This window comes from Schistocerca cancellata, chromosome 3 (assembly GCF_023864275.1).
Source record: "Schistocerca cancellata isolate TAMUIC-IGC-003103 chromosome 3, iqSchCanc2.1, whole genome shotgun sequence".
Classification (NCBI taxonomy): Eukaryota; Metazoa; Arthropoda; class Insecta; order Orthoptera; family Acrididae; genus Schistocerca; species Schistocerca cancellata.
The window spans coordinates 650,758,998-650,785,982 of NC_064628.1; positions in this window are offsets into that span (position 1 = coordinate 650,758,998).

Genomic DNA, 26,985 nt, shown 5'->3' on the forward strand with positions numbered 1-26,985 from the left:
ACCAAAAAAAAATGAAATTAACTAACGCAAACGGAGGGTGTCAAGTGAAATTGTTAGTAATTTGTCGAAATTGAAGTTTAGAGATTCTAGGAAAGATTATTAGAGATAAGTTGTGGATTATTTCCGACACCAAAGTGCTGGCTGCGGGGGAGGGGGGGTGGGGGGGGGGGGTCCTCAAAGATACTGAGTGATGCGCCCACCGCTGCAATTAGATCTTTAGATCCAGTACACTGCAGATTGGGCCCATACCTCACTGGAAAGAGGTCACACGGTGTGCGGCGCCGCGCAAATGTGTCAATGTCGTGTGGGAACGCCGCGATTCAACACTGTAGGACTAATTACTAAGCTGCTAGTAAATTTCTCCAGGAAACCACTCTCTCGCAAGTTTTTACCACTGACACGAAATTTCTTTCAGTTTGTATATGTTTATTTGGAAAATTCTCTTCGTACATCTATTCAGACACTACACCCTGCTGCAACATGTTTTAAATGTATGGTTCCCACTCATGTGACATTTGCCATTCCATGATTACCGGATAAACAGCCGGTGTAATAGACGCATCGGTCTTACAGATGTTTATAGAGTTTCGGAGAGACACGAGCACACAAAAAGACTTTATGGAAATTGACACTGCCATCGAATTTTACGCACTTACGAAGTAATGAATTTATTAGTGTTTATCGTAGAGGATAAATCAGCTCTACCGACAGTCTACATGGGCCTGATCTTTGGCTTCCAAATGAAGTAGTCTGAACCGCTGTCACAGTAGTTTTTCGATGGATTCAGGAGGGCCATACTCAATGCCATGCACGATCTCAACTGCCCCACGCGACTAGCGCCCAAATAATCGATGTACAGTGCCTGACAAAAATACTGAAGCACTCAGAAGATATAGTAGTATGTCAATGTAACTTCGCACACGCACAAATGATGCAAATGATTAGATTCAGTCATGCGTGACAGAATGGACATCATAGTGCATGTGGTTGTGCTGTTACCAGTTCATGTAGCGCATGTACTCAGTGGAATGTAGGATCTCAATAGCCCCACGCAGCTAGAGCTCAAAATAGTTTGTACAGCGTCAGACGTTGAATCATCACTGTTAGGGACACGAGGACGCTGCGTACATGTATGAGACAGCGTTATCAGCAGAGCGTGAAAGGGGCCCGCCACGATTTCCTTTCCTGTGCTAACCTCTTCATCTCAGAGTAGCACTTGCAACCTACGTCCTCAATTATTTGCTTGACGTATTCCAATCTCTGTCTTCCTCTACAGTTTTTGCCCTCTACAGCTCCCTCTAGTACCATGGAAGTCATTCCCTCATGTCTTAGCAGATGTCCTATCATCCTGTCCCTTCTCCTTATCAGTGTTTTTCACATATTCCTTTCCTCTCCGATTCTGGGTAGAACCTCCTCATTCCTTACCTTATCAGTCCACCTAATTTTCAACATTCGTCTATAGCACCACATCTCAAATGCTTCGATTCTCTTCTGTTCCGGTTTTTCCACAGTTCATGTTTCACTACCACACAATGCTGTACTCCAGGCGTACATTCTCATAAATTTCTTCCTCAAATTAAGGCCGGTATTTGATATTAGTAGAATTCTCTTGGCCAGAAATGCCTTTTTTGCCATAGCGAGTCTGCTTTTGATGTCCTCCTTGCTCCGTCCGTCATTGGTTATTTTACTGCCAAGGTAACAAAATTCCTTAACTTCGTTGACTTCGTGACCATCAAACCTGATGTTAAGTTTCTCGCTGTTCTCATTTCTACTACTTCTCATTACCTTCGTCTTTCTCCGATTTACTCTCAAACCATACTGTGTACTCATTAGACTGTTCATTCCGTTCAGCAGATCATTTAATTCTTCTTCACTTTCACTCAGGATAGCAATGTCATCAGCGAATCGTATCATTGATATCCTTTCACCTTGTATTTTAATTCCACTCCTGAACCTTCCTTTTATTTCCATCATTGCTTCCTCGATGTACAGATTGAAGAGTAGGGGCGAAAGGCTACAGCCTTGTCTTACACCCTTCTTAATACGAGCACTTCGTTCTTGATCGTCCACTCTTATTATTCCCTCTTGGTTGTTGTACATATTGTATATGACCCTTCTCTCCCTATAGCTTACCCCTACATTTTTCAGAATCTCGAACAGCTTGCACGATTTTATATTGTCGAACGCTTTTTCCAGCTCGACAAATCCTATGAAAGTGTGTTGATTTTTCTCTATCCTTGCTTCCATTATTAGCCGTAACGTCAGAATTGCCTCTCTCGTCCCTTTACTTTTCCTAAAGCCAAACTGATCGTCACCTAGCGCATTCTCAATTTTCTTTTCCATTCTTCTGTATATTATTCTTGTAAGCAGCTTCGATGCATGAGCTGTTAAGCTGATTGTGCGGTAATTCTCTCACTTGTCAGCTCTTGCCGTCTTCGGAACGGTGTGGATGATGCTTTTCCGAAAGTCAGATGGTGTATCGCCAGACTCATATATTCTACACACCAACGTGAATAGTCGTTTTGTTGCCACTTCCCCCATAGATTTTAAAAGTCATACTTGCCGTCAAAGTTCCGGTCGTTCACGCCTGACTAGCTCAAGGGAGGTTTACCGTACTGTGCAGCAAGCATATCACACCCTTCATGATGGAGGGACCCTTTGGAAGTGACTTCACGTCACAGACAGAAGAGATAAAGGGAACTCTGACGGCACAACTATGCGTCACGGTCTTCGTGTGTTACTTCTCATCCGACAGTATTCGTCAACAGGCCACTCCTCAGCCAAGACTCGCACGAGCCTCTATGAACTGTGGGCGTGATGCTGAGATATTCCCGGGACCAGTAAGATCCCCAGATCCGTCCCAGTGCCGCTACCCAGGATATCAATGATCAGTTACAACAGCTGCGTTCCAGCTTGCGTCAGTGGACAATACTATATAAACGATTTAGGAGACAGTCTGAGCAGCCTTCTTTGCAGATGACGCTGTCGTTTATCGACCAGTAAAGTCTCAGATCAAAACAAATTGCAAAATGAGTTAGGTAAGATATCTAGATGGTGCGAAAATAAACAATTCACTTTAAATAATGAAAAGAATGAGGTCATCCACATGCGTGCTAAAAGCAATCCGTTGAACTTCGGTCACACAATAAATCAGTCAAATCTAAAGGCCGAAAATTCAACTAAATCCCTGGGAATTACAATTACGAACAACTTAAATTGGAAAGAACACAAAGAAAATGCTGTGGGGAAAGCAAATCAAAGACTGCGTTTTATTGGCAAACAGTTGCAAAATGTAACAGACCTACTAAGGAGACTGCCTACACTACGCTTGTCTGTCCTCTTTTGGAGTACTGCTGCGTGGTGTGGGATCCTTACCAGTTAGGATTAACGGAGTACATCGAGAAATTTCAAGGAAGAGAATAGGGGAGAGAGTGTCACGGACATCATACAGGATTTGGGGTGGACATCATTAAAACAAAGGCGTTTTCCGTTGCGGCGGAATCTTCTCACGAAGTTTCAATCACCAACTTTCTCCTCCGGATTCGGAAATATTTTTCAGAGGCTGACCTACACAGGGAGAAACGATCATCAACCAATCAATAATGGAAATCAGAGCTCTCACGTATTTTCCGCGCACTGTTCGAGGTTGGAATAATAGAGAATTATTGTGAAGGTGGTTCGATGGACCTCCTCCAGGCACTTAAGTGTGACTTGCAGGGTATCCATCTGCATGTATATGTGCATGTAGATGTAGATACAACGATGTTATGACATCCTTCCGAATCGAATCAGTGCATGGTTCCAGGCCGGAATAGGTGTGACACCATAGCGATAAGTGGGCTCATACAGCAAACTTATTTGTAAATTTGACTCGGTTTTATGATTAGTTTCGTTTCGCCCTTCCCTTCATGGTGCTTTTTTTTTCTTTTTTCCGGACATTGTACTGATTCATTTGTGGAGTGGCCGTGGAGAACGAACCTCGTCCTGTCATATAGGCCCAGCGCGTTTCATAGTGATATGGGGCATAGAACGTATCTCAGGTTAGCGTAGCCAGTAATTTGGACAGCACTGATTACGTATCTGACTTGTGAAGGCCGGTGCTAGTGCCCTATGTTCATCGTCTTTGTGACGTTATCTCTCAACGGCGTAACAGAAGACCGCATGTCGCCGTGATCGATTGTTGCTCTCGGCAGCAGGTTTCCCAATTGTTTCACCCCCGGATAACGGAAAACATCTGCTGAGAGACTAGCATACAGTTGAAACCGTATGCAGTAACGCACCCGTCGCAGTCATCCAAGTTCAGTTTCACTCTACGACCAGCCGTGTTCGAGCCGCTTCTGCTTCCGGCAAAGGTGGCAGTTTTATATACTGCGCACGCTGTATATCGTTGTATTATCTACAAATTTAATCTTATAATCTTTGTAGTGTACTTTTTACGCACAGTAAGTAAAATTACGATTTTCACCATTTACCTGATGCAGTTCTCAGCATTGAAGTTTCGACCGGCCGGCCGGTGTCGCCGATCGTTTCTGGGCGCTTCAGTCTGGAGCCGCGCGACCGCTTCGGTCGCAGGTTCGAATCCTGCCTCCGGCATGGGTGTGTGTTGTGATGTCCTTAGGTTGGTTAGGTTTACGTAGTGCTAAGATCTAGGGGACTGATGACCTCAGATGTTAAGTCCCATAGTGCTCGACTGAACGACCTAGGTAGTGAGCGATGCGGCGATACGACCGGCTACATTCACACGATTAGATAAAAGCTAGTAACACGAGAGACACATTGCCCGTCAAAGACAGTCACGTGGGCAGAAGAATCACCACAGTCGTGACGTTATGGCTCGTCAGAAGTGAGCGCCTGTCTCGACTAAGGGCAGCAGCCCGTGGATGATCTCAGGACATGAACGCGCGGGTTCGTCTCCATAACGCAGTACACCCATCACCAGTCCGGCTGCAATATATCTACCTGCCAGCTTGGCAGGTAACTGACGGCTCATTCTTGGTATGTTCTACCTTTTTTGCAGTTTTTTTTTCGCAGACACACAAGCTGAAAGTAGCGACAGCGGAGAGCGTGTATCTTACAAACGCTGCAATTTGTCGCTGTACCGGAAGCAGTTCTGCGTTTTTACTTGGACGGAAATGGCTCAGCAATCGAAAGAGCCCGTGGCTGCCGCCAGCTGCTGCTGCTTTCCGCCGAAAACCTGTACGAATCTCTCGTCTAAGCAGTCTGTGTAACTAAAACACGCCATACGACTGCCATGAGTATTTGATTTCCATACCTGTTTTAAACTATTACAGCATCATTTTGCAAACAAAAACAGAAATCTCGTGGAATACTCAATAAGCTGCGAAAACTGCCAGATGTGCAGTAACATATGTATAACTCCAGTGTAAGTGAGGTCGCACTTCCTTCCTGTGACCAATGGCTTCTGTGTATTTGATCAGCCATGAAAACAGGGTTGTCTGACCGCTCGAGTGCTCGTCCTGCCACTGATACTCGACGCGAGGTGCAAAGTACGTTGAGGTAACAAGTCTTTGGAAGTCCACTGTAGAATTATTGAGGCATGCTGCCTCTTTAGTCGTCAATAATTGCGAAAGCGTTGCCTAAGCAGGATTTTGTGCATCAACTGACTTCTCGATTATGTTCCACAAATGATCGATGGTATTCATGTTGGGAGATCTGGCGGCCAAATCATTCACTCGAACTGTCCGTAATGCTCTTCGAAGCAGTCGCAAACAACTGTGGACCCTTGACGCAGAACATTTTGATCCATAAAAATTTCATAGTTGATGATTTGCAAGTAGCCGAACATAATCATAACAATTTTCTGTTGGTTTAGTTGTACCAGATGAACCAATCTGTTCCATTTAAACACAGAACCCACTATTATGGAGACACTAACAGTTTGTGCAGAGCCTTGTTCACAGCTTAGGTCCATGGTTTAGTGGGGTGAGTCATCCGACCACGCCACGATTTTGCAGTCGTCTAGCATCCAGCCGATATGGTCTCGAGCCCAGGAGAGACGCTGCAGGTTTGTCGTGCTGTTACCGAAGGCACTCGCGTTCGCCGTCTGCTGCCATAAAAGAACTTCGCGTTCTGCCTTACGGCAGGTCTTGTCATGGGGGGAGCTTCGTCAGAATGGTCCACTGCGTGAGCGTCTAGGGAAGTGATTCCAGTGGTGGTTTCCCGTTGCCTTCCACTGATGATGATGAAATGATAATGAGGACAACACAACACCCAGTCCCTGAGCGGAGAAAATCTTAGACCCAGCCGGGAATCTAACCCGGGCCCCTTGGCGCTGCTGCCATAGCCGCACTGTTCTAAAAGGTACGTTCGTCGCATGCCCCACGTTGATTTCTGCGGTTATTTCAGCATGGCTTGCCTGTTAGCACTGACAACTCCACGCAAACGCCTTTGTTCTCGGTCGTTAAGTGAATGCCGTGGGCCACTGCGTTGTCCGTGGTGTGGGGTAATGCTTGAAATTTGGTATTCTCGGCACAGTCTTGACGCTGGCTCTTGGAATATTGCATTACCTAATGATTTCTGAAATGGAATGGACTATGCGTCTAGATCCAACTACCATTCCGCGTCATGCGGCCATAATCACGTCGGAAACCTTTTCACATGAATCACCTGAGCGCAAATGCAGCTCCGCTAATGGAATGATCTGTTATACCTCGTATACGCGACACTACCGCTATTTTCTTATATGCATATCGCTATCCCACGACTTTCGTCGTCTCAGTGTTAGTCCGTTGTAATACCTGACAATTACATTTGACGAATTGTACGCTTTAAAGCTATATCATAAACAGGGCGAAGTGGTAACTGTGGCAGTAGTGGGAACTACGTTGGACACTTGACTAGGTAGAGCCAGACCCTGCGCTAAAGGCACAATGGGTCATATAACGTATTAGATAAACCTTATTTTGGGTGCGCAGGATAAATAAGACAACCTGACGGGTGTACACCGATCGGTACTGGTTCATATTGTGTACTTAGATACGTAAAACGTGCAAGAGGGAAACCATTTTGTGCTTCTGAGAGTTGATGGCAGCAGACCGTATTATTCGTTTCGGACGTCTTGATAAGTATGGGGGTGTGATTACACATGTCAATCACATCGCGATTACGGGCAGCATGGGGTTCACGCCTGAGCCTCAGGACGTGCGCTAGCAGCGCATGTCGGGTGTTTCAAGCGTCAACTTCGCGTCTCAATATCTCGGGATGTAATGGGAATATTGCGATGCAATCAACGCCATTGTGTATGTGCTTTGTCATGCTTTGGATTGCTGAAGAAAAAATATAGGAGGTCCATTTAAAAAAACATAAGTTTGTGTTAAGAAAACACATATGCTTTCGTTTTAGAATGTTTCCAAATATGTACATTCATGGGCCCCAGCCCTACATTGATACCGGTGAAAGTCGTTTTCCAATAGCTGTTATTGTTCCAGAGATATTTTGGGTGGACAAGATAGCTGGGACACCCTGTATAACGACCATAAAGCTGTTAAGAGTCTTTAATCTTCTGCAACTAGTGTCAACTGTATGTCTTCGTATGGTGTCCCCATTTGTTGTCATAAAATGCTATTCGACGAAATATACGTGAGACCACGTGAAGTTAGCAGAACACGTCATGTGGACGTACGGACAATACATTTTTTGTGTTTTGTTGTGTTGTGTGTAACAAAGAACCATTACAATTATTTTCTCAATTAAATAGTGTTAGAGCAACTAAATAAGAACTGAAGTTACAAAAAAATGATTATAACTTACTTTTTGTGAGAGATTTCACATGTAATTTTGTGTTATAATGTCTGTCTACGACGTAGCGTGTTACGCCTCCATACATGTGTGTTATCCGCTGATTTTAAAATCATGTTCTTATGCTAGCTAAGACAGTAAGTATTATTAATTGCAATAATTCATTTGAAGACTAGGTGAAACAAAGTTAGTAAAAGCACTTTATGTATATCGAAAATACATCATCCGCAATTTCTATTAATGAACTTTAACTACGACGAACCTAAAAAGCTAAATAATAACCAAAAGTAATAATCAATAAAACATTTTCTCATTGACAATAACATTTTAGAGACATTCAAGAGTACATCAAGTTATAATTTTTAAATATGATGTATACAAGGTGAACATTAACAAAACTGACAAACTGCAGGGACGGATTCCTGAATGGAAATGTATGAAAAAATCGTCCCGGGACGCAGTACAGAGCTGCATCGGATCCATATCACGACAGATGTTCTACACTACTGGCCATTAAAATTGCTACACCACGAAGATGATGTGCTACAGACGCGAAATGTAACCGACAGGAAGAAGATGCGGTGATATACAAATGAATAGCTGTTCAGAGCATTCACACAAGGTAGGCTCCGGTGTCGACACATACAACGTGCTGACATGAGGAAAGTTTCCAACCGATTTCTCGTACACAAACAGCAGTTGACCGGCGTTGTCTGGTGAAACGTTGTTGTGATGCCTCGTGTAAGGAGGAGAAATGCCTACCATCACGTTTCCGACTTTGATAAAGGTCGGATTGTAGCCTATCGCGATTGCGGTTTATCGTATCGCGTTGGTCGAGATCCAATGACTGTTACCAGAAAATGGAATCGGTGGGTTCAGGAGGGTAATACGGAACGCCGTGCTGGATCCCAACGGCCTCGTATCACTAGCAGTCGAGATGACAGGCATCTTATTCCATGGCTGTAACGCATCGTGCAGCCACGTCTCGATCCGTGAGTTAACAGATGGGGACGTTTGCAAGACAACAACCATCTGCACGAACAGTTGGACGAAATTTGTAGCAGCATGGACTATCAGCTCGGAGACTACGGCTGCGGTTACCCTTGACGCTGCATCACAGACAGGAGCGCCTGCGATGGTGTACTCAATGACGAACCTGGATGCACGAATGGCAACACGTCATTTTTTCGGATGAATCCAGGTTCTGTTTACAGCATCATGATGGTTCAAAAAAATGTTCAAATGTGTGTGAAATCTTATGGGAATGCTAAGGTCATCAGTCCCTAAGCTTACTCACTACTTAACCTAAATATCCTAAGGACAAACACACATACCCATGCCCGAGGGAGGACTCGAATCTCCGCCGGGACGAGCCGATCATGATGGTCGCATCCGTGTTTGGCGACATCGCGGTGAACGCACATTGGAAACGTGTATTCGTCATCGCCAAACTGGCGTATCACCCGGAGTGATGGTATGGGGTACCACTGGTTACACGTCTCGGTCACCTCTTTTTCGCATTGACGGCACTTTGAACTGTGGACGTTACATTTCAGATGTGTCACGACCCGTGCCTCTACCCTTCATTCGATCCCTGCGAAACCCTACATTTCAGCAGGATAATGTACGACCGCATGTTGCAGGTCCTGTACGGGCCTTTCTGGATACAGAAAATGTTCGACTGCTGCCCTGGCCAGCACATTCTCCAGATCTCTCACCAATTGAAAACGTCTGGTCAATGGTGGCTCTTCACAATACGTCACTACTCTTGATGAACTGTGGTATCGTGTTGAAGCTGCATGGGCACCTGTACCTGTACACGCCATCCAAGCTCTGTTTTACTCAATGCCCAGGCGTATCAAGGCCGTTATTACGGCCAGAGGTGGTTGTTCTGGTTACTGATTTCTCAGGATCTATGCACCCAAATTGCGTGAAAATGTAATCGCATGTCAGTTCTAGTATAATATATTTGTTCAATGAATACCCATTTATCATCTGCACTTCTTCTTGGTGTAGCAATTTTAATGGCCAATAGTGTAAGTGGCCTCAATGAGATACAATGCATGTGGTCACACATAACCACCATGCAAGGTACACGTAATCGTACTTTGTCTTACATCGCGTTGGTGGGCCACTTACCTGTACTAGGGTTCGTCTCGATATCCAGTAGAACCTGGTCATGCAGATCTGGTGTATGCACAGTCCGACGCCTCGCTGCACTTTTGTCTGTCTGAAAGGACCGACGATCACATAAACGCACAAAAAGAGATTGAAATGTTGTGTGATGTCGTTGGTGTCTGTGAGGGTACTTATTTTGCTATAAGCCGTGCTACCGCTCGACGGTTTCCATCTGCTTGGCCGTACACAAACACCATCTCGGCTTGTTCCCGACATAAATACCGGGCCATTCTGCTGCTTGCTGTACGCTGCGTCAATCACACAGCCTGCAACACACAAGGAACACACGGCACGTGGTCAGAGGAACTCTCATTTCGTCAGCGTCATCTACCGTGGCAGCGATGCATTTCCGATTTAATATTTAACTACATATTATTATATATTTTACAATACAATAATTTATTTTAAGCTAAAAACATAGACACATGTTCATAGGATCTTTCTTCTTCCATTTTCAGTCAGAAATCCGTCCCTGCAGTTCATCAGATTTATTTATGTTCACCCTGTATGTATGTAGATGAGGTAGTAAGTATTATTAATTGTTATCAACATCGTTTACCTCAGAACACAACTGCTTGATCTATCCACCCTGCAGCACATCAGCGCATTAAACGTCTTGCATCAGCAGGAAAATGTGTCGCTACCCTTCAGCCCTGTCTTCTTCTTCTGTAGTGGTCAATCCAAGGATTGGTTTGCAACAGCTACAATGGCAGCTTGTCTCCATTCAGTGCGTCTTTCAGCTTTTCTCTTCATTTCTTTATAGGTGTTATATCCCACATCTTTCACGATTTGATCCATGTACCTCAGCCGTGGCCTTCCTCCTGGTCTTTTTCCCTCGACATATCCGTCTATGATTGTGTTCAGGAGTCCTTTATGTCTTAATAGATGGCCTGTAAATTGCACTCTTCTTTTAACAATGAAACTCCAGAAGCTTCTCTTCTCACCTGCTCTTTCCAGAACCACTTCGTTTGTGACCTTGTCGATACATTTTATTTTGAGCATGCGTCTATAGCACCACATTTCAAAAGAATTTAGGTTCTGGTCTTTCTCTGTCCCGAGAGTCCATGTTTCACACCCATAGCATCCACACTCTACACATATGATTTCAAAAATCTTTTCCTGATTTCAAGGCTGATGCTTTTAGATGTTAAGATGTTTTTCTTCTTGTTAAATGAAGCCTTTGCTTGAGCAATTCTACCTCTCATTTCTGCCTTGCTCCTTCCATCCCTGGTAATATTATTGCCCAGATAAGTAAATTTATCAACTTGTTCAAGCAGTTAATTGCCTACATGAACTTGGACTTTCACTTGATCTTTTTTGTCGCATGACATTACATTTTTTTTTTTTATTTATTAATTCTCGTATTATATTCTTCCCCCATAACTTTATCCATTCTATTCAGAAGGGATACAAGATTTTCACTTTCAGCTAGGACAGCGACATCATCGGCATATCTTATATCTCTTCGTTGGCCATGAATTACTGCACCTGTCTGTGAATTTTCCCTTACTTTTATCAGCGCCTCTTCAATGTAAAGGTTAAAGATAACAGGGGATAGTGCGCAACCTTGTCGGACACGTTTCCGTATATGCAGCTCTTCTTGTTTTGTTCGTCCACGAATAACTGCTGTCTCGTTTTTGTACAGGTTCCATATCATTTTTCTATCTTTGATAGACTATTCCTACTTTTTTGAGTACCTCAAACATCTTATCCCACTTAACATTATCAAAGGCTTTCTCTACATCTACGAAAGCTATGTATGCTGTCAGGTTCTTATCTAGTCTTTTCTCTATTATTAGTTTTGGAGCAAATATTTCTTCTCTGGTTCCGCTATCTTTCCGGAATCCAAACTGGTCTTCGGAGTTTGTAGCTTCGATTTTTTGTTCTATGCGTTTTAGGAACGTGAGTAACTAGGCTGAGCGTCCTATAATTTTCACATCTTGTAGCATTTGGAATGGGGATCATAATGTTTTTATCAAAGTCTGTAGGAATTATACCCTGCTCGTACATGTTGAAAACGAGAGTGCAAGGGAACAGTAGAACAACCATAGACAACATTTTTGTTCATTCCTCATTACTAGAAGGGCATTCTGTTAGCAAAAAGGTAAATGGCCTTTCAGATCATGATGCACAAATTTTAACTCTAAAGGATTTTTGTGCTGCAACACGTGTTAAATATAGTCATCAGCTGTTTAGGAAAGCTGATCCAGTTGCTGTAGAGACCTTTGTAAACCTTATCAAGGAACAAGAGTGGCAAGATGTTTATAGCGCTGATACAGTAGACGATAAATATAATGCTTTTCTCAAGACTTTTCTCGTGCTCTTTGAAAGTTGCCTTCCGTTAGAACGTTCAAAACAGGGTACTAGCACAAACAGGCAGCCTGGGTGGCTGACTAGAGGGATAAGAATATCTTGTAGAACAAAGTGGCAATTGTATCAAAACGTTAGAAACAGTCAAAATCTAAATGCAGCAGCCCATTACAAACAGTATTGTAAGGTGCTTAAAATGCTATTAGGAAGGCAAAAAGTATGTGGTATGCAGATAGAATAGCTAAGTCTCAGGATAAAATTAAAACCGTATGGTCAGTCGTAAAGGAAGTGGCTGGTCTGCAGAGACAGGTCGAGGATATAGAATCAGTGCGTAGTGGGAATGTCCGTGTTACTGATAAGTCGCATATATGTACAGTATTTAATAATCACTTTCTGAATATAGCAGGTGAACTAAATAGAAACCTAGTCCCAACAGGGAATCATATAGCGCTCTTAGAAAAAAGTGTTCCGAGACTGTTACCTGAAATGCTCCTCTACGATACTGACAAGATGGAGATTGAGTTAATAATTAAATCACTAAATACCAAGAACTCTCATGGATATGACGGGGTATCTAGCAGAATACTGAAGTATTGTTCTATGTATGTTAGCCCAGTACTTAGCCATATATGTAACTTTTCCTTTAGGAGTGGTCGGTTTCCTGACCGATTAAAGTACTCGGTAGTGAAGCCACTTTATAAAAAGGGAGACAGGGATAATGTTGACAATTATAGACCTATTTCTATGCCATCGGTGTTTGCTAAAGTTATCGAGAAGGTTGTATATGCAAGGTTACTGGAGCATTTAAATTCACATAATTTGCTGTCAAATGTTCAGTTTGGTTTTAGAAATGGTTTAACAACTGAAAATGCTATATTCTCTTTTCTCTGTGAGGGTTTGGACGGATTAAATAAAAGGTTTCGAACGCTAGGTGTTTTCTTTGATTTAACGAAGGCTTTTGACTGTGTTGACCACAAAATGTTACTGCAGAAGTTGGACCATTATAGAGTAAGGGGAGTAGCTTACAATTGGTTCGCCTCTTACCTTAAGAACAGAAAGCAGAAGGTAATTCTCCGCAATATTGAGAGTGGTAGTGATGTTCAGTCCCAATGGAGCACTGTTAAGTGGGGCGTTCCCCAAGGGTCGGTGCTGGGGCCACTGCTGTTTCTTATTTATATAAATGATATGCCTTCTAGTATTACAGGTGATTCAAAAATATTTCTGTTTGCTGATGATACCAGCTTGATAGTGAAGGACCTTGTGTGTAATATTGAAACAGCATCAAATAACGTAGTTCATGAAATAAGTTCGTGGCTTGTGGAAAATAATTTGATGCTAAATCACAGTAAGACTCAGTTTTTACAGTTTCTAACACACAATTCAACAAGAACCGATATTTTGATCAGACAGAATGGGCATATTATAAGGGAGACGGAACAGTTCAAGTTCCTAGGAGTCCGGATAGATAGTAAGCTGTTGTGGAAAGCCCATGTTCAGGATCTTGTTCAGAAACTAAATGCTGCTTTATTTACCATTAGAACAGTATCTGAAATAAGTGACACTTCAACACGAAAAGTAGTCTACTTCGCATATTTCCATACGCTTATGTCGTATGGTATTATTTTTTGGGGTAGTTCTTCTGGTTCAAAAAGGGTATTTTTGGCTCAAAAACGGGCTGTTCGAGCTATATGTGGTGTAAGTTCGAGAACCTCTTGTCGACCCCTATTCAATAGTCTGGGAATTCTGACATTGCCCTCACAGTACATATTTTCTTTAATGTCGTTTGTTGTTAGCAATATTAGCCTATTCCCAAGAGTTAGCAGCTTTCACTCAGTTAATACTAGGCAGAAATCCAATCTGCATGTGGAATGCACTTCCTTGACTCTTGTGCAGAAAGGAGTGCAGTATTCTGCTGCATCCATTTTCAATAAGCTACCACAAGAACTCAAAAATCTTAGCAGTACCCCAAACACTTTTAAGTCTAAACTGAAGAGTTTCCTCATGGCTCACTCCTTCTATTCTGTCGAGGAGCTCCTGAAAGAGCTAAAAAATTAAGCAAATTCCAGTGTTACATTGTTGATTTTCTTTATTACGACTTGTCACCTGAATATGTTTTTTTATATTTCATTTTATCTGTTTCTAATATCGTGTTATAATTTCATGTATTGACTCGTTCCATGACCATGGAGACTTCTCCTTAATTTGGTCCCACGGAACAATAAATAAATAAATAAATAAATAAAAAAGATTATACACCTCCTGATTGAGTTTTGCTCCTCCAGATTTCAGAAGTTCAGCCATGTGCCATGGGTGAAATTCGAGCCCTTTTAGACTTGGGCATAGTTGAAAAATTTAAATTACAAATCCATTTGTGCTAAGCAGGACAATACTTTATATTGGAGTCAGTGTCGGCTCGTTTGCTGACCCAGGTTTTCTGAAAGTCTTTGTTTCTGGTATCGTATACACTGACTCGTGTCGTCTTTTCCTCTTAATTATTGTACACCACGCACATTCTAGAATAACTAGAAGCTGCTGGAAACGTAGTTAGAGACTAATTCGCAAGTCGATGCGTTATGTGTAATAAATCTGTTCTTATACATGTAAAACTGCGGAAGCGCAAATGGTTGAATCACTTACAGATTTTTAGGTACCTCAAGGGTAGCAATTGTACCGCTGCCGCTGCACGTCTCACCTCAGTATAGTATCTGCTTGATCTTGTGGAAGCTAACATGACACACGAAAGCAGGAGACGGCAAAGCAAATGCAGGTGCAGCTGTTAATGTCTTGGGCTTCTATTTCTGCGGCGGTGATGAGATCATCGCGGCGGAAGCGAGCAGGTAAGGCCGCCGTGGGCGGTTAAGAGCGAATAAGTAATGGCCGGTTTCCATGGCAGTTGGCTGCGTTTCGTCATACCACCACGCTGTCTGCTTCCAGTCCACCGACACCGGTTTACGTTTGTGCGTTTTACGGGAAATGGTGTAGAGTCAACAGAACAAGGGAAACATCTGAATATGAGACACATTCCGGAACTAAACTACTGACGTAGTTTGGGCACCATATTCACATCCCCGTCTGGACATCAAGATTTAGGTTACGCGTGGTTTGCCGCCCGCTCCCTCCAGCTCTCATCTAAGACCAATTACTGCGACTCGTACAGGGCTCGATATGACATACAAAACGCTATGTAATCATGTTACCTATGTAGCTACGCAACCGCCTCCGTGTCCCGCCAGGGGTCACGCGTGTTCTCTATGGCGCCGTGTTAATTGCGATGCGGGTGAGCTTAGTCGTTTACCACCGATAACGGGAGGAAGGCCTCTGTGAACAAGTGGTGGTGGCCATATGGAACATGGACACACTGAGCAAACACTGAAATTGCATGCTGAGCGAGCGTGCGAGTCGCTATTCTATCAACTTACATGCCCGAGAAGCACGTTCCTCGGATTCGACTGAAGATAGCTTTAGCACTTGGTCTGCTACTTGGTATTTACGGTATGTATGAGCCAAGGGGGATTACTGAGCTGTAGTCGTCGTCGCTTGTTATTCCTGTCTGGTGAGCTTCTCTGTGCGCATACTGTGCTTTGAGCTACTCGTTGCGCCTTAGGGTTCTCTGTACTTCGCGTTTTAGATTTTAATTAAAGTGTTTACCGGTTCCAACTTCGCTAACTCGCACTGGTAAAATTTTCTTGCCCTTATACCAATGTTTTCCTGCCTGATGAATTTGAGCCCAGTTGTTGATTTATAATTGCATTTGGGCTCGTTTTGTGTTACTTATTTTGTACTCAAGATTAATGTAAGTTCAGATTCACGACTTGCTGTTTTATTTGACGCTATTGTTAAAATTTTATTCATACATTCTTTTATAGAACTTGCATGAGAGATTTGCAAATGTGGGAATTAATGTAACATTAGCTTATATTGACATTATTTCGTAGTTGACCGTTGGCTTTCTGATCTTCTGTGCTTACAGACGTCAACTGATGCGTTACCTATGGTTTAGTAACGTTTAAAGTTTTTTTCTTTGCAACATATGTTAACTTATGATTGTTTTACTAAAGCCTAAAGTCATATTGTGATTTATTGAACGTATTTGAGACAGCAGGTCTACGTTACAAACTCTAATACGAAGTTCCTTAAACTTCAAATATCAAAGGCTTATTGTCCGCCCCCGGTAGCTGAGTGGCCAGCGCGACAGAATGTCAATCCTAAGGGCCCGGGTTCAATTCCCGGCTGGGTCGGAGATTTTCTCCGCTCAGGGACTGGGTGTTGTGTTTCCCTCAGTTCGGCGCTAGCGGCCGTGCGAGGCGGAGGTCCGATACTTCCACCTGTGCGGCGTGTGCGAGTGTTTGTTTACTTGTGGACTTAGTCTGCGCGCGGGATAGTAACAACGATCATGGCGAACAAGTACAGGAAAACTACATTACGATTCAATTTCTGCAAAGACTACGAACGACCAAAGGCTTTAGCAGTGGAACGATTCATTCGAGAGGAAGTCAAGATACCGCCAAACGATATTGTCGGAATTCACCTGTCCATCATTAGTCCCATGGTGTATGTCAAGATGGTAAATGACGCGCCGTGTGAGAGAATTCTGCAGGCGACAAAAGCAGGTCTCCGATTTTGCCATAGTGACGGGAATGTCGGCACGGTATCTGTAGAACATGCTGGTCTTGGTGTACGAACAATACGTGTCTTTGAGCTGCCATTTGAGCTCCCGGCTGACGAAGTTATCGAGGCTTTTAAGCCATACGGCACGGTACATGGTCACATGGCAGAACGCTGGACACAATTCGCCACGTACCCCGTTCTTAACGGAGTGCGACAGATCACTATTGATCTTCAGAAGCATGTACCGTCCTATCTGACAATTGGTGGTTGTCGGGCGGTGGTGATTTACGATGGTCAACCACGTACATGTTCTGGCTGTGGCCAGGAGGGACACCTCTGGTCGAACTGTATGCAACGGCGGATTACGCAACTGCCTTCAGATGTGCGGGAGCCGTCGCCGGCGATGACAGTACTACCGATCACCTATGCCAAATCCCTCACTGCGTCCGCTGATGACCGAAATGATACAGCCCCGGTGGAAGATCAAGATGGCACTCTTCGAAACCTTGTAGCAGACGTCGGGATGACAGAGGATGCTGCTCCATCTACGGTGACAACATCAGATGAGACCGAACTCCCACCAAGCACAACGATAGTACACGAAGCAGTTCCAGCCACTACGGATGCTGTTCCGTCTGGAACGCACTCTGTGACGACATCAGTTTCGACCGAACTCCCACCAAGTACAACGATGGGACTCGAAACACTTCCAGTTCCTACGGATGCTTTTCTGTCGGGCAGCCGTGATTCCCTACAATCTGAGGACACGAAAGGAAGATCATCCAAACAACGTTCCCCGTAAAGGAGGAAACGGCGGCGTCGCACGACATCTCCTCGGGATGACTCCCCTTGCCCCGACGACGATGTGCCTGTGGACCAAGACGACACAACAGCCTCTACGAAACAGAATGAGGCAATGGAAACTGTTCGATCAGTCCCGCAGCGGTCTGTCACATTGACGGTACTGGGACGTGGTGATGCTGAAGAGGAATCACAGCCAGTTGGCTCTCCAGACGCAGATGCTGTGGCTATGGACACGAATGTGTCACTGCCTGAAAAGATGTGGTATGACGATATTGAGGAGGCGCCGGACATCATACAGAGGCAGCCGGCACTCACGAAGACGGCCTAATAATTGCTGAATGTGAAGAGAGAGGGGCGAGAGAACGTCTTCTAACTCAGCCCCCAGCGCCAATGCAGGGAGATGTTGTTGCGCCTCGACAGAGTGGGATTCAACGCCATGCGAACCGTATTGCGACATTAAATATAAATGACGTGCGTTCACCGGCCAAAATACACCTACTGAAGGAAACGATTTGAGCATCTGATGTGGATATTGCTTTGCTGCAGGAAGTCCACATAGCTGCACTCCCATACATCGCAGGCTACCAGTCCTATTCGTCACATGGAGATCACAATGGAAGTGGGGTGGCAGTTTACGTGCGAGATGGCTTCCCAGTGGAAAACGTGTGTTATCTTCCGTCGGCCAGGGGAATGGCTTTCACGACGTTTGGGACACGCATCATCAATCTTTATGCACCGTCGGGAAATAATCGGCGGCGGGAAAGGGCGTGATTTTATGCAGAAGACATTGCCCCGCTATTCTATGGACGTTATGAATATGTAATAATTGGTGGAGATTTCAACTGCGTTCTCAGCCAGAAAGACCAATGGCCGCAATCAAACATCAGCCAGTACTTGCGAATCGTTGTCAACGACCTTGTACTTAGTGACACGTGGGAATTACGACATGGAGATGCACCGGGATACACCTCGGCGAGCAGATTAGATCGCATTTATATCTCACGGGCTCATGCAAATGATGTCCAGGACGCGGAACGCTGGCCATTGGCTTTTTCCGATCACAGCGCTTACATCTGTACGGTGCTTCTTCCCCGTAGAGAGGTGTGGAACAGTAAGGCCCCGTGGAAACAAAACATTCAACATCTACATGATCCTGAATGCCGTCAACGGATCCTGGAGACATGGGCGATGTGCGAGCGAAGGGTTGGCAGGTATGCGACGATGCTTGTTTGGTGGCTGACTTGTGCTAAACCGGCGCTTCGCCGTACGTTCATTTCGTATAGCAGGGAGATGGCAGAATGGTGCCGCCGTACGACCGACTTTTATTTTGCGGCACTGCGCGACCTGGATGATGGTCCGCCAGGACAGGACATCTGGATCGAACGCAAAAGGATAAAAGCTAAACTAGTGGCTTTAGCTCGGAAATATCTTCAGGGAACCACGGTGCGCGCGAGATGTCACGATACGATAAGGCACGAGATTCCTTCCATGCACCACGTCGTGAATGAACGAAAGCACCGACGACGCGTTTTGGTACGGGAATTAATTATCCGCGAAGACCGAAGAGTGACGCGTCAAGCGGATATTGTCTCTGCATTCGTCGACCATTCCCAACACGTCTATCGGGAAGAAGCAGCCCCTGTCGATGACCTCGACCGTATAGCCACGTACGTCTCCCGTACACTGACGGTGGAAGCCGCGGGAACCTTACTGGAAGCCATTAGCTGTGAGGAAGTACACGATGCGATCGCACAAGGTGCGTTGAATCGGTCCCCAGGCATTGATGGGCTTCCTGCTGAATTTTATCGAGAATTTAGCAACTAAATGGCTCCGCGATGTACGGAAATGTCCAACGAGATGTCAAATTCCGATGCGCCTATTCCACCGGCTTTTATGGAAGGCCTCTTGGTGCCAGTACATAAACCGAAGCCAGGAATTACGGTCACACATTAATCGCCCCATCATCCTGCTCAATGTCGACTATAAGATCTTTGCACGGTTGCTAGCGTCCCGATGTCGTATGTTAATTCGTAGAGTTCTCTCTCCAGAACAGACGACACCGGGTGGATCTGTGAATATGCAAAAAGCTACTGGCCAGTGCCGTGATGTGATAGCGCTGGCGGAGGAGTGCCGGCTTAAAGCGGCGATGGTGGCGGTTGATTTTGATAGTGCTTTTGATAAGGTGCGCTACAACTATCTGTACGCTGTACTGGAACAAATGGGATTTCCAGACCGTTTTACTGGTCTCATTAGAAGGAGTTATGGGGGCGCACAATCCTTGGTACAGGTTAATGGGCGTGTAGCAGGGCCCATTCAAATTCGACGATCCATTCGCCAGGACTGCCCTCTTTCGATGCTGCTGTTCGCGATTGCGTTGGAACCATTAATTGGGAGGCTAACAAATTCTCTTTCTGGGATGGAACTACGGGGCTACAGCTTCAAATGTCGTGCCTATGCGGACGACCTCCTGCTGCTTGTTCGTTCGGAGGAAGAGGTGAAGACGGTCCTTGAACTGTCGTTGGACCACAGTGTGACGGCGGGTAGTGCAGTGAACATGAACAAATCGGCGGCAATGTCGGTTGGCAGGGGCCTTACGCCGGAAGAAATCAGTCAGTTTCCTTATGTGCAACGACTCCGCTATCTCGGTATAGACTTTACCTCATCTGTAAAGCATACTGCGGCAGTTAAATGCCGACGTATTTTACAGACAACACGTACCATGGTCCGACAACGTCTCCTACGGCGCCTTGATCCTTTGCAGCGAGTCGAGAATCTGAACACTTATGTGGTTTCTCGAATGCTGCATCTTTCGCAGATCCTGCCGCTACCACTCACGCTCGACTTCAATCAGCACTAGGCTATTTTGTGATGATTGGATCGTCCCTCAAGGTGCGATACGCAACGCTCACGCCCCCTACGGACAAGGGGGAACTCGGACTTACGAATGTTCACTGCCGAGCGACGGCGTTCCTTCTAGCCACGGTGTACAAGCAATGGCGTAGCGGGCGTGATTCCCTTACATCCCGCCTACTGGATCTCCTGGTTCCAGCGTCCCTCACACCTCCGGTGGCGGTGGTCAACATTACGCCACATTTTGCGCATGTATCAACATTTATCGTGGAACTTAGTTGTATTAGAGACGAGCTTCCGCGCATGAGACCGCCATGCGCGAAGGATTTTTATGTTTGGCTGCTACGACGGATAAGTCGTAATGTCGTTGAACTCAAATACTCCAGGTTGCATTGGCCGAAAATTTGGAGACATGTGCACCAAAAATTCCTTCCTACCTTCGTTCGGGCACTGTGGTTCTCTGTCGCCTGTGGCAGGTTCAACACCAACCAACGGCTCCATGCAATTGGACTAGTGGACACTCCACTATGCCCGAAATGTCGCCAAGTGGATGACGACCATCACCGCTTAACTTGTATCGCGGTGGAGGACGTCTGGCTCCTAGGAAGACAGATGGTGGCTTGCTACCTCCGTGTGACCCCGCAACATATTACACCTGCTTCCTTCTTACATCCGGAGAGTGACCACTTTCCGGCGACTAAATCACAATCGATCATCTGGGTCAAATGTTGGACGTTCGTGTACCTCTATGGGGATGCTGCCAAGTCGCGACTTGACTTTTGGTATTCCTTTCAGTAAGCCCACAATGAGGTTCATAGATGGTCACACTATCGGAAAACCTTTGCCAGCTATCTTCAGGCAGTCTTCCTCGACCCCCCAAGTAGTTGGGATGTGCCGGGTGCAGTCGGTGTGTACATTTGACAGCTGATAATGAACCTCACGGTTCTCTCACCACTCTGTATGTAATGCACATATCTATCTTCAGATCATGAAATTATCTACATGTTCCTTTTAACAGAGTGATCTTTATTGAAAATAAATAAATAAACAAAACAAAAAAAGTGGTCAGCGCGACAGAATGTCAATCCTAAGGGCCCGGGTTCAATTCCCGGCTGGGTCGGAGATTTTCTCCGCTCAGAGACTGGGTGTTGTGTTTTCCTAATCATCATCATCATTTCAAAGTGGCATCAAACCGAAAGACTTGCATCCGGCGAACGGTCTACAATCCGGGAGGCCCTAGTCGCACGACATTTTAAAGGCTTATTGGGCCGCGCGGGATTAGCTGAGCGGTCATAGGCGCTGCAGTCATGGACTGTGCGGCCGGTCGCAGCGGAGGTTCGAGTCCTCCCTCGGGCATGGGTGTGTGTGTGTTTGTTGTTAGGATAATTTAGGTTAAGTAGTGTGTAAGCTTAGGGACTAATAATCTTAGCAGTTAAGTCCCATAGGATTTCACACACATTTGAACATTTCCTAATCTTCTTGCGCTTACTCACGCCTGTCAAATCTGACGTGTTAAAAGAAATTCAGAACATTGTGGAGGTATTTTTTAAAAATAAATGAAACGTTATATTTTTGTGACATGTCGCCTTGATACCCCAGCTCCTCGCTTGGTAACGCATTTCACAACTGGAATGGTTCCTTTAAGTTTTTCACTATCATTGGTATGTATGGGTTTCATGATAGGTTATGAGAGAATCACTGGGAATCAGCTGTATGTTATTACTATGTATCAATGTCCCACTGGTAATCGGAAGCCTGCTAATGGTTTTCATAATTCTCGTAATTATAAACTGCACCTGTAGGTTGTATTGTCTTCAAGTTTCATTGTTAACCTTTTACTCTGTATTCTCACAATCAATTATTTCGGTCCTGCAAATAGGCAACGCAATGAACAGAATTGCAAAGCGGGCTGCAACCACGCCTTCCCAGACAATTTGTATCTGAACTGCACGCCCTTATTGAGGATTACCGCATCAGAAACGGTGCCCATATTTACAACCTGCAATGCAAATTACAAACTTGGAAAAATGCCCTTCCCACCGAATTGCACGTTTCCTGCATCTCTTGTAGATTTTGCGCAGTCATCTCCTGAAACCTCAGAGGTACCTATAAATGACCATGTAAGCCTAAATCTTCCTTGAGTTAGAAAACGGAACGGTCGGAAATATTTTTTCGTGTGGTTTCTTTTGACTAAGACATTAATTTAAAAAACTAACCATTAATATCTTTCATCCCAGTCTGAGCTGCAGCTCTAAGGACTTTGTCGTCGACGTAAAGTGACATCAGTCTTCCTCCCTCTTTTACAAATCATATTAATAGGACAATCTTTTTTAAATTGTGCTCCACAGCTTCGAAACCTTGTGTAAAAGAAAGCTTACCCTAGTCCACAAAAATGTTACAATATACCCTTTATGGTGTCTATTATACTAGATGCGACTTCGCTTGTTCCAGTGGTCTTTCAATTTCAGTTTCAAATTGCCCTAACTAAATGTAGTCTCTTTACAAATGTATGAAACCCATAGGATATGATATTATTACTCGACCTGACTGTCCTCAGGAATAATTCATCGCAGATAAGCATACTAGAGTTCTCGTGACATCGTAAATGATCTGGTATTTTTTACAGTGACCAGTAAAATAAAGTTGCCACAGGGCATAATAACAAGACGACGAAACAGCTGTTGCCCTGGAATTCATAGGGGAGCTTAACTGCAGTAACCTGCAAATAATTTCCTATTGCTAAGAGATCCTTGATGTTTAAATTAATTACTAGGAGCAGAAGTGGCTTGAAATTGAACTACCTATCTAGTGCAAAAGCGATAAGAGTTCTGTAATTAGTCGGTATTGAAAATGATTCGGCATCACTTGTCAAACGTGTGATATTTGTAGCAGAACACATTTCGAGATGCGTTATCTTTTGGGAATACGTTATCCCATTATCATATATTTAAAGCGTCTATGCCGTTAGGCATAATACTGTAATTACCTGTATATATGGTACGTTGCAAGTGTCGTGACTATTCACTGCAGCTGTCTTGCAAAAGTAGTTTAATAATTTTTAATTTAATTGATAAAAGCAGCGAAATAGCGATAAAGACAAGAAATTTTCTATTTAACTACAAGATTATTATTTTATCTCAGAAAACATAACGATTCTATACCGAACAATCAGATTAATATCACATTATTCACGTTGTGGTCTGAGCTCAGTCATAGAAGGGGCAGTCAAATAAAATCGAGACACGTGGAAAAAAGTAAGTAAACTGTTTATTACTTCAAAAGTAATCCCCACATAACTTTTAATACATTTATCCCGCTGTGAGACAAGGCAGTCAATGTCTTCTTTGAAAAATGTATGCGGTTGTCCAATGAACCATAATTGTACCCAGGTGCGCACCTCTTCGTCCGAAGCAAACCGACGGTAATGAACGTCTCTCTTCAGGGCTGCAAAAATATGGAAATCACGTGGGGAGTGATCGGAACTGTATGAAGGATGTGTAGGGGCTTGCGAGCGTAGGTGAAGCAACCTTGGGAGCATGTGGGCAGGGCAAGATATAATGGTAAGAGCTGCTCAACACTTAAAAAAAAAAAAGCTCCGTTCTCAGGTCCAGATGGTCGGTCGATAGCTACTGGCCGCCGTGTGTTGCACCTGACGTCATTTGGATGCGTCATTTGGATGCGTCATGGGGTCAGCACACTGCGCTCTTCCAGTCCTTCGAGCCGCCACTTCTCATTCAAGTAGCCCCTCAGTCGACATCACGAGGCTAAGTATACGCCGTTCCAGTCCTCCCACTGAGGAAGCATCGCTGTCAGTGCCAGGTATTCTACCAGCGTCCTCCGACCGGTATTCAGATACACTGACCGTCCAGCTACGTGGGCAGGCAAAGTACGCATATGAGAAATTAGACTTATATGGAGAGTTCTGAAATCTCCTTTCGGCCTGAAGTCGGTGGCGACGTGTCGCAGTCCCAACTGAAGGAAACATAGAAATGTTTAGAAGGCAACTCAACAGCCGCCTACAATACGACATATGTGAGAGAAATAATGAGCCTGACAACACGGCGAGCGATCTGGCAACGCTGTGCTGTCTTACTTGTGTAGGCCGGTGTGTTCATCCCTTCTAGATGCTCGGTCCGAATTCCAGCTCCGTTCATCCATCAAGTAACTTTTGAGCTCACCATCAATGGAGCTGTGCTTTTGTTGTGTTTTACTAAATGGGACAGCGGAATTTAGAACAACGTGGTGTCTTCGTCATCATGTGTTAAACCTGCAGAATCCGTGAGTGTGACCTCTGAAAACGGTCCTATGCTGAACTTTCATGATTAAAAGCATAAGTTTTTCGCTGGCACAAATCATTTTTTGGAAGGCCGAGAGCACACCTTCAACTTCAGAAACCGACGAAAACGTCGGACGCTTGCGTGCTCTTATGAGATCGGACCGACGTTTGACAATAAGGCTGATGGGTGACCTGTTAAACGTAAAAACTTTCACTGAACATCGAATTTTGACCGAACATTTCCACACGCTAAAGATTTGTAACAAACTGGTGCTGAGAAACGTCACAACTGAGCAGAAAGATAATCGAAGAAAGGTGTGCATTGATCTTCTTGAGAGGATTGCGAATGACCCACGAATGGTTCAGTCGTGTGATCACAGGTGATGGATCCTGAATTTTTTCGTACGATCCTGAGACAAAGAGGCAAAGTAAGGGGTGACACATTGAGACATCTCCTCGAACGAAAAAAGCTCGAATGAGCAAATCAAAGATCAAAACAAAGCTGGTGTGCTTTTCTGACAGCAAGGGTATCGTGTATAAAGAAACTGTTCCTCCAGGAGAAAATATTAATCAAGTGTTTTACAGTAGATGTCCTCGAAAGGCTCACAGAAAGGGTTCATCGAGTAATACCGGACATTACGCATAAGTGGATACTGCATAACGACAATGCCCCATGTCAAAACGGCCACTTCAATCAAGGAATTTCTCAGCTCAAAAGGCATTCCTGTTGCCCCACTGCTCCCTCTTCACCTGATTTGAGCCCTTGTGACTCTTATCTTTTTTCCGAAATTGAAAAAGTCTTGGAAGGACGTCGTCATTTTGGGACTCTTGAGAACATTCAAAGAATGTGATCGACAAGTTAAAGGCCCTACAAGCTGAAGCCTTTCAGCGCTGCTACCAAGGCTGGAAACAACGATTTCGCTGGTTTATAGCTGCTGAAGGGAAGTATTTTGAAGTGGACGATATAGTTGTTTGAAAAAAGAAAAAAACTTTGGTACTTTGGGAGTTGGAAAATAAGTATACCCTGTCGACTGTGGCCAGAGTTGTGTGTGAAAGGAAAAAAAGAGAATGAGACATTAAAGATCAGACATATCTTTATTTTTCTACATAATTTCCAAGTACATTGAGACATTTGTCATACCGCTTTATAAGCTTCAAAAAGCCTTCCAGGAAAAAATCAGGTTGTTGCATACGGAAGAAACGTTGAACGGCTTGTTTGACGTCAGCACTGCTGCCAAATCGCCTTCCGCCGAGAGTCGTCTTCAAATCAGGAAACAGATGGAAGTCACTTGGTGCGAGATCCGGACTGTAAGGCGGATGGTGTAGGCGCTCCGAACCAAGAGTTGCAATATGGTTTTGCGTTGCCATTGCCGTGTGTGGTCTCGCGTTGTCATCCAACAGCAGAACGCCAGATCTGAGAAGGCCAGGCCGCTTTTTCCGAATCACCTCCTTAAATTTCGACAGAGTGGCACAGTACCGCGCAGCATTGATGGTTGCATCCTCCAGCAGCAAAACTCCTTTGGCTTCCCAGAAAACGGTGAGTAGCACTTTACCTGCAGCAGGAGTGCTTTTGAACTTCTTTCGGACAGGTCATGACGGATGTTTCAACTCCACGGATGCGGCCTTCGATTCGGGCGTGTAATGGTGGACCCACGTTTCATCCCCGTCACAGTCTGAAACAGAAGGTCATTGCCTGAGTCATGGTAACGCACGAGCTGTTCCAGGCTGAACGCCATGCGTTGTTCCATGTGTGTCGGGGTCAGTTGGCGGGGCACCCATCGTGCTGCCACCTTCCTGCATCGAAGAATGTCGTGGATGACCTTGTCAGCTCGCTTATGTCCGATTCCAAGTTCTAAAGCTACTCCATCGATGGTGATACGCCGGTTCGCTTTAATCATGTCATCCACCTTCCTGACATTTGCATCTGTAGTGGCCGTGCGCGTCTGTCCAGGTCTCGGTATGTACTGCACTTGCTGACGTCATTCACTGAATTGCTGGCACCATCTCCGCACCATTTGCCTGGAGATCACACCTGACCCCACACACCTCAACAAGGCGGTTATGAATTTCTGTGCCTGCTACCCCACGTGCCCATTCATAGCGGATAACAGCTCTCACTTCCGCCTTTGACCACGACTCCAAAACGCACCTTCCCTCCATAGTTCCGGGGAAAGTCTGAGCGGCTGGCCTCCGCTTTGCGC